The sequence below is a fragment of the Bacillus rossius genome, chromosome 1 (genome assembly GCF_032445375.1).
Source record: "Bacillus rossius redtenbacheri isolate Brsri chromosome 1, Brsri_v3, whole genome shotgun sequence".
Lineage (NCBI taxonomy): Eukaryota > Metazoa > Arthropoda > Insecta > Phasmatodea > Bacillidae > Bacillus > Bacillus rossius.
The window spans coordinates 175,378,888-175,390,878 of NC_086330.1; positions in this window are offsets into that span (position 1 = coordinate 175,378,888).

Sequence of the window (11,991 nt, forward strand, 5' to 3'; positions counted from 1 at the left end):
CAAAAAACAAAAGAAAGACTAACCAAACTTGAACGTTTAGAGCAGCATAAAAACAATGTTAGAGGCACGAACGTGGATTATTCGGTAGTGTGATTCGAGGTTAATGAATCATAGGTCTCTCAACGCATTTGTCTTGTTACACTAACCCTTCACTGGTCTCCACAGCTAGTGAAGAAACAGCTTCGCTCACAAATATGGGTTACTGCAAATTGTATTATGTGTTTCGACTAAGAACAATTTCTACGGAAGCTTCAGTTTATAAGCATTGTATATTGTATTTAAAATTGTGTTGTCAGATATGTGGTACGGACTACATTCAATTTGTAAAATATTAGAAAGTTATTCATTATTATCACTGTATGTTCGACTGCGTCTTTATTTTACATTATATCTTAGATGTAGGTATTTGCTGGTTTCCGCTAGATTTTTTTTCTTGAAATCCAGCGTATACCAGTAATTGGTTACCTCATAGATTGTATTTTTAATTAACCTTACCCATTTCAAGAATCATTCGTAGGATATAATCGCGCCAAGGCTACAGCTAACAAAATTCAATTTCTGTAATACATACTTTAGTTGATAACTGCATACAAATCTATATAAATTAAATTTGACGTTGGTATGTTGTATGTATGATGACGATAAACTCTGACACCGTGAAAGTGCCATGAAAGTTGGCACATCGAAGTGTTTTTTCATGGTGAAGGTTTTCATGATATACATTTTTTGTAACTCGCCACTAGATGGTGCTTCAGCGCTTCAACTTCTAAAACATTCAATCGATCACCATGAAAATTGGTAGGCCTATATATAAATATTTGAACACAGGGAATAATTTCGTTGTATCCAATTTCTTAGAATTCTTTACTAGATGGCACTGCAGTGCATCAACTTCTAAACCGTTCAACTAAAATCATGAGTAAAGAAAAAATCATAGATCATAGATTAACAAACAGTAATTGTGTATACTTTCTATATGTCCACCACACTGTCATATTGTGCAATCAACCTGTGTTCACCCCGGGAAACGCCGTGTACTGCAGCTATGAATAATTAATATTCTTTTATTTGTTGACAACTTACTTTTGTAGCACACGCAACTAAAATATCATAATTTAGTATTACACGCAACTAAACCTTCTTTGGAAGTTTATATGTAAATTCTTTATACAATATCTATGTTGTTATAACTCAAGGAACCCATAGCAACAAATAATAACAAATACTTATTATGACTGTGGTTAGTAATTTGTAAGTTCAATAATAACAAATTGTTATTGTGATTTCAATTAATAATTGGTAAACAAGTATAAAATTTAAGTGCTATATGAATACCTATTATTCTTTTAATTATAGGCAAGTTAGTTACATTTATACCACACGCAATTAAACTATCTTTGGATATTTTATCCGTTTAAAAACTTTAAATACTAGCAATTATTTGAAAATGATATTAAAATACGTAAACGAGCAGGAAAACGTCTGCCGGATTCTGGTAGTATATTTATAAAACGACTTTTTAGAATATTTCTTTGCTACATTTTTAATTAATGATAATCTCTTATTAAAAATATAATTTACTACGTTTTATAAATAAAATTTTTTATTGACTTTACTACTGCATAAACCCAAACAAACATTTTAATATAAAAATTAACATATACTTAAATACACAAGATTTTGTGCCAAAAACCATTTCTTGGTTTATAGATTACAAGCAAGAATTTCCAGACTTTGTTAACGCAGTCCTAATTAGGTTAAATTAAATGTTCACAAATGTTGGTACTTTTTAGCAAACAGACTAAAATTAATAAAATATTATTACATTTTTCAACTCGATTAGAGACTTCAACCAATTTGTGGTGAAAACTGCACTTAAGCTCAGGGGGATAGTAGTAACCAACACGGGAGCGAAGGCGAATTAGTACTCTTAGTTGTTGGGATAGCATGGTTCGGAAGAATAGTCATGTTAGTTAAATCCATGTGTGTTTATTCTTTACACTAATATTTACTTAAAGCTTACAGACTAATGTCTGTCCACACAACCCCGTGAATCCACTATGTAAGTCTTACACTGGAACTTGGCTCGACAGAGACTCGCTGTATTGTTTGTCTCTGTCCGCGCACTGCCGTACCGAAGCACTACACACTTGCCGGCTCTCGCACTCTTCAGTCACGAAGCCTTCGCCACGCCATCGCTAGTCGCCCGGTCTCGCTCGCGGGTAGCATTACCGAAAACACACCCTTTACTCCATTTAACACAATTCTTTGGACAAATACCATTGAGGTTTTGCACCTTTTTTTATTAAAAAATTTCAAGAATGCAAAACAACATATCAAAATGAAAATCTAAATCATAAGGGAACAAGCCTAAATCAGCTGATGTCGAACAGATAAACCCAATGACGAAACTAAACAGGTATTATGGAGAACATTACGACAACAACACCGACGAACACAGCCGGATGGTTCATCGTTTTGTTGTCCATAATAGCTGTCTATTTTCATCGTTGTGTTCGTATGTTTACTGCGTGGTCCAGGTATGTTCCCTGTCTGCAGTACTGTCTCGTGTTGTCAGTACACTGTGTTCGTCTATGCTGTTATTTTTTCATGACAAAATTCCTTCCACTGAATTATTGTGCTGTCTGATGTTTTAATTTGGGATGTATTCATCTGTGTTTTCGTCTTTGTGTTGTCCGTAATGCTTGTTTTGTTTCATGATTGGATCGATCAGCTATTTTAGGCATGTTCTTTGTGTGTTAAGGATTTCATTTTTTATTTCTTATTTGTCATTCTTGAATTTTTTCATGAAAAACATTTTAAAAATATAATGGAGCATGTCAAAAAGAAATTGCATCAAATCAAAATCCGCAGTGCATGAATCATTTGAAGAACACTCTATACTCTTCAGCCAACCCTGTAAATATTTTACAAACCAGTTCATTTTACAATTCATAATCTTGTAGTGTGATTTCATGTACAAATAATATTAATTTACAACTGCTAGAGAATTAGTACCACTCCGAATTGATTTCTTTTTCTCAGTATAATAATCACAAATGCGAAGTGACTTCTATCGAACACATTAGCGTTTCAGTAAGTGTGGACCGTAATTTTTCTTTATCCAATAACTCCACAAAAAAAATTGGATCATTGTTGTACTTTCATCTTCACAGAATATAAACATATTATTTTCCTAAAGCTTGACATCAATTTCAACCCCGCAACATTATTTCGGTTTCCTTTTTATCTCCACTTCCGATAACGGTCGCATACTAAGTGTCACATGGCCTAATCTCCGGAGAATAAAAAGGGGTTTGGTAAAGGGAAAGGAGGGAGGGAGTAACAAGTCCGTCACTCAGATTATATCACGAAATCTCATTTATCCTTCGGGCGAAATTACGTTTGCCCTCCCGAGGATTTTTACGTCGTTTGTGTTGCCGGGCGTAATTTGTAGCTCGCGATTTTCCCCCGGGTAACAACGCCCTCTCTTGTCACTCGCTTTGTTTGTTTTTTTATTATTATTTTCGTTCGCCATCACTTTGTGATATTGCCTAGTGCGCTCATTACAACGCGGCACTTAACCGATCGCGCGCCAAGGCATCGGGAGAAAAGAAAGGGTGGTGGTAAAACAGCGGAGTGGAGGGGGTGCGTACGAGACGTCCACCCTTCCCCGAGTCATATCGCCCATCCCAATTGAATCAGCCGCCAGTTTTCACCGCGGGGCGCGCCCTCGCACGCTCCGCACCCCCCCCCCCCCCCCCCACCAAAAATTTTTTATCGAGCACCCCTCCCAAGGATACTGTCCTGCGCAAGGTCGTGGTAAGCCTGCGTTTCATTGATCCCCGATCAGTGCCCGAACGAGTACGAAGTTCGCCCCTCGCCCGAGCGACTTCGCTGTTCGGAATACATATAAAAATTGCGTATTTTCTATACATTTCTACGGTTTTGAAGTATTTTAAAGCTGACCTACATACAATATATATTTTTTAATATGATATATTAAAACATATACGTGCTGAAACCTTTACCCCTAGAAAAAACATATAAACCTAACGTTGGCGAAAATATTAATACTTTAACAACGTTACTTTTTATTTTTACAGCAAAACAATATTTTAAACAAGTTGTTAAAACTTCTCCAGCGTAACTTTGTGCAAAATAAATATGTTATCCGCTATAATACGCAATTTATCTTAGAACATCCGAACACAATATTCTTCATTGTTGCCGTATTATAGAATCTTATGACTTTATAATGCCGGATTAAAGAATGCCCAACTTAAGCATCCTACGATTACCTAAATGCGTAAAGCCTATACTCAGGAAGAAAAAAGAAACCAAAGAACAGATTTTTGCGTGAACTTAATTTACTCAACACAACAAACGTTAGACTACATTTTACTTTTAATACGGCAATAAAATCCAAAGATACACTAACGTAGGTTATTCGGTTGTCTGATTTGGGTTCAATGAATTTTAGGCTTCCCCTTTAGTATGAGTGCCACCCAGCTGCCAGTTGCGCAGATTCCAAGCAACACGTGGTTGCATACGGAAAAAATATAGGTACGTCGTGTTCCAATTGTTTTAGGCACTTCGTGTAGTTTACACCGTGCGGTCTTGCGTTTCGAAATTTTCCTGCTGTAATGGTTTTATCGTACCTGGATTTCTCATTCCGCTGGTAATCTTAAATAACATCTAGATTTTATAACACAAGTCAAATAATAAACATGAACTCTGTTACACACTTATTAATTAAATAACTACGTTCAGTACTTGGCGTTTCCCGGAGTGCACAGGGTGAAAGCAATATTTTATTTTTCGAATCGTATGTACCTAACTAGTATAGGATAGCCGGTCCGAGCCATGGGTGCTGAGTTTGGTGCCAGTGCCGATGTCCACCATCTTGGATTGTGACGTCACTGCGTCTATCTTGGATGACCTTGACCTACGCCTTCAAAATTAGCCAATATTTGCCGAAAAGTTGCCAAAAAACCAAACAAATTTCCGTGTAAAAAAAACAGTCAGCCAATAAATTCCAAAAATTTTAAAATTAAAAAATTTCCTTATTAAGAGGGAAAAATTCCCGTTTTGAATTAAGATGTTCCGTTTTAGTCTTCAATAATGGCAACAACTTGAAAATTCCTAAAAGCGGCTTAAGAGTCCTAAAAGCAAGCCGCTATAAGCCACTGAGGTCATGAACTTGAGAAATATGATTCCATTGCCGCCTTTTTTAATAGTTATGTAACCGTTGCAATTTTCATTACGGCCGCTATCTTTACAATCAGTATTTTTTATGCTTAAGAAATTAAGAAAATTATAAAAAAAATTATAAAAATTTATATAAAGCATTTTGCCATCTTGGATCATAACAACAAGGGCGAAATCTTGTGGTTGCAGATTTATTTTGCTAAAAATTGGGGGGGGAAATTTTATTCCAATAAAATATTGATTTAAATTTTTTTATAAATTTTTAAGTAATTAATACACTTACGTCATGGAGCTTGGAGTGCTTGGCTCAAACCCAATGAATGCAAAATAAAAAAATTACGTAAGATCATTTCTCCACAGAGCCACTGACAGACTGACCTCCCGCTGCTAATTATTAGGGATATGTATTAATATATATATAGCACCAGTTGGTATGACGTCACATCAGCCATATTGTTTTCGTCAGCTAGAGTGCGCTACCACCATGTTAGTATAATTTTTATCCACCAGAGTGCAGTAATCATTTATTACTGTGACGCCTGCCTTCTTGGCATTTGGGAGCCATTTTGGGAATTCGTATTTATTCAGTTAGAAAATCGGGAAAAAAACAATCAAAAATTCATCAAATAACTAATTAATAATCTGATTGATTTTATTGATTCTTGTCCTTATTCGATACTTAAGCATTACCAAAATTTTATGGAAAAAATATTAATTTCAATAAATATAGTGAAAAGTCCTAAATGAGGCTTAAATTCCTCTACTACCCGCCTCTAGTAAGGTAAATGATGATGGATTCCACCTGTTGAAATCCGCATTTCGTGGAATTTTGAAAGACATATATTATCTAAATACGTCTAGTGTATCGAAAGACATTTGTAGTTTTCTTAATGATATCAGGCAGAACATTATCAATCTGTTTACTGATGAAGTAGCTACATACGGAAATTTTAAATATAATTTATGGTTGTACTGTATATATGGTAAACTGTATTCGTTCGAGGAAAAAGTGAAGAAGGGCGCATTCAATACAATGAATACTCCCATTTGTGAAGCTGTCTGTTAAACACAGTTTCGATCAACTCCATCGGGCAGAAATTAACTATGTAGAATAAGGATCTGGCTGGTCTCTGTCTTCGGTAAACCGTTTGGAGCTGAGAATCAGTCATTTCACGCTAATGCAGAACTAAATGTTTCTAAGATTGCTAACTTTTATAAGTTTTCTGTAGTAAAGTATAAATTATGTAATTTTTTTGTTATTAATTTTTTTTTCAAGATGTATTTTTTTTGTAATTATAACTAAATATTTTATTTTGTATTGACCAAGGTTTGAAGCAAAGACATTTATAGTTTGATTTAATCAGTGAATTAATGAGTGATTATATTTATGATTTTTTGGAATTTTCCCCAAATTTCTAGTTTAATTATTACGAATTTTCAATATGGCGGTCAATATGTTATCATCGGCTTACTAGACGCTGCGCTGGTAGTAGATGAATTTTAGCCTCTTTAATGACTTTTCACCACTTTCATTGAAATTCATAAATTTTCCATTATATTTTTATATCGTTCAAGTATCGAACAAGGACAGAAACCGATCGAATCAATCAGTATATAATAAGTGGTTATTTGTTGAATTTTTTAATTTTTCCCGAATTTCTAACTAAATCATTAGGAATTTCCAAGATGGCGCCCAAATGTCAAGATATTAGGCATCACAGTAATAAATGATTTCTGCACTCTAGCGGGTAAAAATTAAACTAACATGGCGATAGCGCACTCTAGCTGACGTAAACAATATTACGACCTCCAGCAGACGAAAACAAGATGATGGACGTGACGTAATAATAGCTGCTGAGATACACACACACCTGGCATTATTGGTGGGAGGTCAGTCTGTCAGTGGCTTCCGTGGAGGAATAATCTGTCGTCATATTTCTTTCTCCTCACCGGTTTTGAAACTAGGAGCTCAAGTTCCATGACGTAAGTGCGTTTTCTTTAATTATTAAAATTTTATTTAATTAATATTTTTATTCAATTAATTTTTTTCCCTAATTTTTAACTAAATATTAATGAATTGACGAGTAAGTTGAGAATACGGATGCTGTCGGAAGGCGAGTGGTCGTGAGCAGTCACAGGGCGAGGCGAGGCTAGTGCACTCCAGGTCACATAAGCCCGGTAGCACCACACGCGCGGGGCGCTGGCCACATGGTCTCCACGCAGTTGGGTGCGGCGACGCTGACGACGCTGGACATTCCTGGGAACGACAGACGTGGACCTAAGAGTGGGACTTATCCTTTGAACGGGGCACGCGCTGGGGGGAAGGAGCTTCCCCTTGGTGGTAACGAGTCAGGCTCACGAGGGTCGTAGTGACCTTTGGCAACGAGTTCAGGGTTGAAGGTGTAAGTGAAGTCAAAATGTAGAGTCCATGTTTCAACGCCTGACTGATATTGGATTGGGGAGCCCAAGAGAAAGCATGTAGCTACAGGAAATGAGTAAGTGAGATTTCCTCTAAGACTAAGTCTGTAGGAGCGAAATAATTAAGTATTATGTTTAAGGCTGTTTAAGCTAAGTGTTAAGAAATGTCAAAATAGTTAAAGATTTAGACACTCTTTGAAAATAATGATCAAGTCTAAAGACAATTGATCTCTTATAGTTACATTAATAAATAATATAATTTTAAATGACACTTTAAAAGGATCTTAAAAATGGATTTGAATTTTAGGTTTCTTTTTTTGGTTCATAATCATAATTTGTTTAACCAGCGACACATTATTTTAAATATGTAGTCATACCCTAGAACTTTCTGCACGGGAGAGAAACTAGCAGGTCCTTGGAATAATCTGCCAAACCATCCCTCCTCGATTACGTTTGCCAGGAAGGAACCGTCTGGCATTGAAAACTCCATGAACATTAGGCTCGATGGCCCTCCAAACTTGAAGTGCCGAGAAAGTATCAGTAAAAAAATAAACTGCGCCCACTGGCTTCGCAACGTTGCCCATACAAGATGTGCAGAAAAAACTATAAAATAGGGGAAAATACTTAGAAAGAAACATTATGTCAAACAATTCATAGCATTTATTTACACAAAAACAAATACGAAGGCCAACTTTTTTTTTTTTGAAAGTGAAGAGTTCTTTAGCCGCGTTGAGCGGTTTTTGGTAGGGGCAAAACTTATGGGTTCGCGTTACCGACATGCTAGTGACGTGTTGCGCCAGACTGGTGACGCGACGTGCAGCGGCCTGTGTACACGTATACGCATATATACACTAATACATGTAAGTACTCGACTGTATCATGTGCGTATTGGACTCTTTTTGGATGGGTCAAATCTTGCGAGTTCGCGTCACCGACATACTACATATAGTAGCAGTAAGCGAAGTTAAATTGACCACGTGAATCGTATAATTTATGTACACTGTGCACTGCCCAGTGAACACATGACCTATGTCTGAAATCACTGGTAAGTCATTGCTAGGTAATGAATTTTTTAGTGATTTTGACACACAACTGACATCTGTTGTGACTAAATATGATGTATGGATAAATGATATTTTGCTAAATTCATATTGATATTTATAGAAATCGAGGTATAGAGAGCTGAGAAAATCGGTATGGAATCTGTTGAAGCACTTGCCTGATCAAATAAACATCACGAATTTAAATTTTCTTAATTTAAAAGTACCTAATTGTTTTTAATAATATTCCGAAAAGTAATACAAATAATAATAAAAGGAAATATTTTATTGTCAATAAGATCAAGTCCAACCTTTATATAAGTGCCAACTGCGTACATAAAAATTTTTACATGTGATAGTGACCTTTTATCCCTAGTAGTGTAAAAATGGGGCTCCGATCCCTGGGTTCTGGGTGCGGAGGCGGAGCCGAACGGCCAACTTGGATTGTGACGTCACGGCGGCTATCTTGAATGACCTAGACCCTGAGCCTGGCGGCCATCTTGGATCCGCTATCTTGGATCAGCTATCTTCGATGCAAAATTTTGTTTGCTAGAACTTTCTGCCATTTTTAATACCGCCATTTTGTTTTCTAGAACTTTCCGCCATTTTTAATTATGACGTCACCGTTGCAATTTTCTTTACGGCCACCATCTTGATAATCTGCGGTAAATGGTTTCAGAAGAACTGGAATATTTCCCCTTGATGCAAGTATCTTCCCAGATTGTATGTTTCAGCCAGCGGCAACAACTGACCGAGCTAACTCCAGGCCTTCAGAACCGAGTGGAAATGACACTGTCGGTGATATTCCACTGACTGCTGCAACAACTGACCGAGTTAACTCCAGGCCTTCAGAACCGAGTTGAAATGACAGTGTAGGTGATATTCCAGTGATTGCTGCAACAACTGACCGAGCTTACACAAGGCCTTCAGAGTCCCATGGAAATGTATGTGTTGGTAATATTCCTGGGACATCTGGTTTGGTATCTTCACCAACTGAATCTCGTTTAGGCCTATCTGATAAAAACAATCGAAATGCTTCATCAAACAGTATCTTCATAATTCCACCGACTACAGTGATGCCGATTCCCCATGCCAAAAGAAATACTGCAGAAGGAAGAGGACTACGACGTGGCAAGGCAGCTGTGCTGACCAACTCGCCATATAAGAACGAACTAATTATTATTTAGTCAGCTTCACCAAAATCTTTAAAAAGGAAAAATGCTGGTGTGTCTAAATCTCAAAACAGTTCTAAAAAACATAAGAATAAAGAAGACAGCAACAAATCCATACCAACAGTAACTTTGTGGGTGTCTGATGATGATGACGTTCCTTGCATGTATTGCGCTGAACAGTTCTCCACTTCAAAATCAGCCGAAAGTTGGGTGCAATGCTTAGTGTCATTCTTGGAGCCATTAAGGATATGCTGGTGTAGACACAGATGACTGTAGGCGATTTGAATATGATTTCTGCCAGTTTGAAATATAGACTCTGGCCTTATTTTGTGTTCTGATGGGCCTACTATACCATATAAGGCTAATTAAACAATCATATGTTTTGTCAGATATTTGGGTTAACCGCATATGCAAGGTTGTATTATACATAATTAGATTATGCTGTTAGACTAATCACTTTCTCAATATTAACAGTGTTGTGTTCTTGTTGTTCAAACAATGTTTGTGATTTTCCGCAAACCAATGTTTTTGTGAAGTTTTACTGCAAATACAGAGGAACATGTAAGGCGAAGGCTTATAATTGAATTTTTTTTAATTCTCATATTTTTACTGACAATTTTATTTATTTGTCATACTACATGTTGTTCAGAATTTTTTATAATGCACATATTGAATCATTTAAAAATCTGCTTTCTGTGCCCCGTTTTACCCAACCAGTTGGGTAAAACAGGGTAGTGTGCATACATTAAAATAATGAAAAATCTCTGCAATAATAATATTTCAGAAGACACGGTACTAGTTGCAGAATTAAACTCACATTCTAATCTACGCATTCTGATGGATTCAGACAGATACAGCAATATTAAAACAATAAATTAAAGCGATTTATACTAAGTACCCCGTTATACCCTACTCTCCCCTACCTTAAAAATTATGTATATATTTTAAACGTTTCAATATCAAATAATTGTTTTCTTATCAATCACATGTGATATAACATAATATATATTAGAATTAACATATCGACACACATACATTATTTATTATAACATATTTTCGAAACATTTCTCGTTTAGAATAAATTTACTGTTTAAAATCCTATTGATTGGAGCAAGATATAAGTTATTTTACGCAAACCGCAGAATATATAATAAGACCAAAACAGAAAAATCACTACAGTTTTTAAAAAACTCATAGTATAAGTGGTTTCGTACCGAGAAAATGTTGGTGATTTATAAAACACTTTTCACATCGTGTTTAGAATCTTGAGTGATTGTAAAAAAATACGAAAAAAAACATTTTATAATTTATTAACACTGAACCATATTCTTGCCAATAAAGAACGCTAAAAATAATAAATCATATTTAATTTTCATTAATGCAAGTTATTATTTTCTAACATTATAAAAATAATAAAACTTATAAATGCATTAGCAGGACGTAAAAATCTTAATTTATTTCAACAGTTTAGGTACATAGTGCGTCTAGGAAACCCAAAAGCATAAAAAGACTACAAAATCAGGTGTTTCATTTGCAGTTATGCGGCAAATAAATAGAGAAACCAGTTATATATTCCGAAATAAAGATTGACAATATGTTTACTTTTTTTTTTTTTTCGATATCTCCGCTGGTACGAAGGGCGAAGGCCGAGGTCGGAACACTAGAGCCGTAGTTTGATTCCATTCGCCATTAGAAAACAACGGTGCTCTAACGCGTCCGCGCGCGAGAAACGGAACGCGGGGCGGGGTCGTAAAGCGAGACGGGGGGATTTAATCCGAAGGCGGGTCGCTACCTGCGCATTCCTCGGGCGCCAGCAGACGCCTTGTTCTTCGCTTATTAACGTCCACCGGCTGCCCCCCCCCCCCCTCCAGCAGGTTTATGGCACGGCCCGCGCGGCGCTGGCTGCTACAATACGAGCGCCGGCGGCCAACACATCACGCGCGCGAGCGGGGAAATTGCCCGGCGCTGGGGGCGGGGAGGCGCGCGCTCCTAGCGGCTCCGCTGGGAGAGATTCCGACTCGCGCTTTAAATTGCTGAATTCTCTCCTTCGGCCCCGCTGTTTCTTGCAACCCCCCACCCCCTACTTTTCTTTACTCTTGTTCCGTTTCTTTTGTAACTGGCTCTCCTCCTTCCGTTTCCTCTCGAGTAAT